At 42.5% G+C, this 4,401-nt stretch overlaps 2 non-coding genes across 2 annotated transcripts; both read right to left on the bottom strand.

Annotated features, from left to right (window-relative positions):
• Positions 1 to 995: 995 nt before the first annotated feature.
• trnap-ugg lies at positions 996 to 1,067 on the bottom strand. The gene has a single exon. It is a non-coding gene; the product is annotated as a tRNA-Pro (tRNA).
• A 941-nt stretch (positions 1,068 to 2,008) lies between these two features.
• Positions 2,009 to 2,080, bottom strand: trnap-cgg. Its single transcript has one exon. It is a non-coding gene; the product is annotated as a tRNA-Pro (tRNA).
• Between the last annotated feature and the right edge of the window lie 2,321 nt (positions 2,081 to 4,401).

Below are 4,401 nucleotides of genomic sequence, written 5' to 3'. Positions count from 1 at the left end.
GATAAGCAGAGGTTCTTAAGCAAAAAAAATCATTCCAGTAAGGAATCAGACCAACAAGCCGGCTGAGCCGCTTCTTGGCATTCTCCTAGGCAGTATGGCTGCTATTGCCGCAAGATTTGCATTGTGTGTTTCAAAGCAAAATTTCTCAAGGAATGTACTTCTAAAGAAATCAAGGGCTTCTCAGAGGCGCAAGGAACTTTGGATTCTTTTGTTTCTGACATACGTGACAATTAAATGTTCTGAAAACTGCAGAAAATCAATTCCACATTCCAAATGCTGGCAGAGTTGCGAAATTAAGCGCAAAGAAACATTTCAGACTAACGCATGAAATAAATCTTAGCGGATCCTTGAAACTCATTGAGGTTTATTTCCAGCCCAAATCTGAAGGGGTACTCTTCTGAAACGGCGTTAGAATTCCTTTCGCCTTAACCGCTTTAAGGCAAAACCCGAAGGCTGCATTCTCTCAATCCTTCAGTTGAAAAGTGAATTTGTTTTATTTACACCTGACAAAAATTCAGTTCCAAATGGAAATTCTTTACTGCTTCCTTTCCTGGCCGCATACTAAAAGCTTTACTTCTTTCAAGAATGATCACCAGCTGTTTCCTCATTGCTGAAAGTGCGGAAGCAGCTGACGGAGCCGCCAGAAGAAGCAAACAACAACAACAGGTATATATCAGTTCGTTTCCATGTCTTAAATGGCTTAATGGTTGTGTTGGTCAGGTATTTTAGGGTGTTTAGGGTCAGCAAGTTCTCTTTTCTACCGACATGCAAGCCAAAATATTTCTGTAAGAAGCAGTGCAGATATTGACACGCACTGGTGAAAGAAACGCTGACGGCAACGGGATGAACATTTATCAGTTGCTGTATCTCGCTCCATTGCTTTGCCTAATCATCAAGTAGACTGGAACGATACGGGAATGGTTATCATTGGAAACTATCTCTAAAACGTAACTTAAACACTCTCAGATATGAATCGCAAACGAAGCAAGTAAGACGGGCTTGTCCGGGATTTGAACCCAGGACCTCTCGCACCCAAAGCGAGAATCATACCCCTAGACCAACAAGCCGGCTGAGCGCGCCTTTTTGGCATTCTCCTAGGCAGTATGGCTGCTATTGCCGCAAGATTTGCATTGTGTGTTTCAAAGCAAAATTTCTCAAGGAATGCACTTCTAAAGAAATCAAGGGCTTCTCAGAGGCGCAAGGAACTTTGGATTCTTTTGTTTCTGACATACGTGACAATTAAATGTTCTGAAAACTGCAGAAAATCAATTCCACATTCCAAATGCTGGCAGAGTTGCGAAATTCAGCGCAAAGAAACATTTCACACTAACGCATGAAATAAATCTTACGGATCCTTGAAACTCATTGAGGTTTATTTCCAGCCCAAATCTGAAGGGGTACTCTTCTGAAACGGCGTTAGAATTCCTTTCGCCTTAACCGAAGCTTTAAAGCAAATGCCCGGAAGGCTGCATTCTCTCAATCCTTCAGTTGAAAAGTGAATTTGTTTTATTTACACCTGACAAAAATTCAGTTCTAAATGGAAATTCTTTACTGCTTCCTTTCCTGGCCGCATACTAAAAGCTTTACTTCTTTCAAGAAATGATCACCAGCTGTTCTTAATTGCTGAAAGTGCGGAAGCAGCTGAAGGAGCGGCAAGAAGAAGAAAACAACAACAATAGATATATATCAGTTCGTTTCCATGTCTTAAATGGCTTAATGGTTGTGTTGGTCAGGTATTTTAGGGTGTTTAGTGTCAGCAAGTTCTCTTTTCTACCGACATGCAAGCCAAAATATTTCTGTAAGAAGCAGTGCAGATATTGGCACGTACTGGTGAAAGGAACGCCGACGGCAGCGGATGAACATTGATCAGTTGCTGTATCTCGCTCCATTGCTCTGCCTAATCATCAAGTAGACTGGAACGGTACGTGGAATGGTTAGCATTGGAAACTATCTCTAAAACGTAACTGAAACACTCTCAGATATGAATCGCAAACGAAGAAAGTAAGACGGGCTTGTCCGGGATTTGAACCCGGGACCTCTCGCACCCGAAGCGAGAATCATACCCCTAGACCAACAAGCCAACATCGAGCTGCGGGCCTGACCGCAGTGTTTTAAAACTTAAGGTTCAGACGGATGTTTTACCTCTGAATTGGACCGCTGAAAGTAGAAATCAATTATCCCATCAGAGAATTGTCTTCCTTTGTGTGAAGCTTTACACTGCTTTCAGCAAAATCGCCAAAGTTTTCCTTCAAGTTCTAGGCAGCAGCGGCAAGAAGAACAGATGAAGCTATTTTCAATCATTCCAGGTAAGGAATCGCTTTGTGCCGCTTCACCAAGGAAAAGCGGTTCTTTAGGAAGAACCCTACCAGGAAAGGCAGCAATGGGAAGAGGAGCCCTTTAAGGTTGTCGCTTTGAACGGGTGCGCTTTCTTCTCAGCTGCATCTGGTAAGCGAGACGGGGAGCAACGCTCTTTCTTAAGCCATTCAGAAGCTTCATGGGGATTCCCACCATTTCCGGAAGAGGCAAACTGCAAAGGATCAAGCAAAGACGGGCTTCTAACGCATGAAATAAATCTTAGCGGATCCTTTGAAACTCATTGAGGTTTATTTCCAGCCCAAATCTGTAGGGGTAATTTCTGAAATGCGAATTCCTTTCGTTCCTTAACCAAGCTTTAAAGGCAAAAGCCCGAAGGCTGCATTCTCTCAATCCTTCAGTTGAAAAGTGAATTTGTTTTATTTACACCTGACAAAAAATTCAGTTCCAAATGGAAATTTTTACTGCTTCCTTTCCTGGCCGTGATACCTAAAAGCTTTACTTCTTTCAAGAATGATCACCAGCTGTTCTCTCTATTGCTGAAAGTGCGGAAGCAGCTGACGGAGCCAGAAGAAGCAAACAAAGAACAACAGGTATATATACGTTCGTTTCCATGTCTTAAATGGCTTAATGGCTGTGTTGGTCAGGTATTTTAGGGTGTTTAGGGTCAGCAAGTTCTCTTCTACACGACACGCAAGCCAAAATATTTCCTGTAAGAAGCAGTGCAGATATTGACACGCATGGTGAAAGAAACGCCGACGGCAACGGATGAACATTGATCAGTTGCTGTATCTCGCTCCATTGCTTTGCCTAATCATCAAGTAGACTGGAACGATACGTGGAATGGTTATCATTGGAAACTATCTCTAAAACGTGAACTTAAACACTCTCAGATATGAATCGCAAACGGCAAGTAAGACGGGCTTGTCCGATTTGAACCTGGGACCCTCGCACCCAAAGCGAGAATCATACCCCTAGACCAACAAGCCGGCTGAGCGGCTTTTGGCATTCTCCTAGGCAGTTTGGCTGCTATTGCCGCAAGATTTGCATTGTGTGTTTCTAAGCAAAATTTTCAAGGAATGCACTTCTAAAGAAATCAAGGGCTTCTGGAAGGAACTTTGGATTCTTTTGTTTCTGACATACGTGACAATTAAATGTTCTGAAAACTGCAGAAAATCAATTCCACATTCCAAATGCTGGCAGAGTTGCGAAATTGCGAAAGAAACATTTCAGACTAACGATGAAATAAATCTTAGCGATCCTTGAAACTCATTGAGGTTTATTTCCAGCCCAAATCTGAAGGGGTACTCTTCTGAAACGGCGTAAAATTTCCCTTTTTCGCTTAACCGGAAGAAATCCCCGGGCTGCATTCTCTCAATCCTTCAGTTGAAAAGGGGTTTTTTTTTAAACCCGACAAAAATTCATTTCCCCCGGCCTTTTGGCTTTACTTCTTTCAAAAAGATCAATGTTCCCTAATTGCTGAAAGCGGGAAGCACTGAAGGGGCAAGAAGAAGAAAAAACAAAATAGATATATATCGTTGTTTCCATGTTTTAAAGGGCAATGGTTGTGTTGGTCGGTATTTTGGGTGTTTAGTGTCAGCAATTTTTTTCTACCCGACATGCAAGCCAAAATTTTTTGTGAAGCAGTGCAGATATTGACGTCGGAAAGGACCCCCACGGCAGCGGGATAAATTGATCAGTTGCTGTACCCCGCCCTCTCTGCCTAATCATCAATAACGGGACGGTCGGGAATGGTTAGCTTTGAAACTATCTCAAAAACCTCCCCAGATTGAATGCAAGCAAGAAAGTAAGGCGGGCTTGCCCGGGTTTGAACCCGGGACCCTCAGCGAATCATACCCCTAACCAACAACCAATTTTAAGGCTGGGGTGCCCGGCAGTGTTTAAAACTTAAGGAAAAAACGGATTTTTTACCTCATTGGACGCTGAAAGTAAAATCAATTATCCATCGAAATTGTTTTCCCCCTTTTTTAAAGACACGCTTTCAGAAAAAACGAAATTTTTCCTTCAAGTTCACGGGGGCAAGAAGAACAGATGAAGTTTTTTCAAAATTCCGGGGAATCGTTTTTC

This window comes from Polypterus senegalus, unplaced genomic scaffold (assembly GCF_016835505.1).
Source record: "Polypterus senegalus isolate Bchr_013 unplaced genomic scaffold, ASM1683550v1 scaffold_2223, whole genome shotgun sequence".
In the NCBI taxonomy this organism is placed as follows: Eukaryota; Metazoa; Chordata; class Cladistia; order Polypteriformes; family Polypteridae; genus Polypterus; species Polypterus senegalus.
Note: the sequence above shows the minus strand (reverse complement) of the source record. Positions and strands in the feature narration are given on the sequence as shown.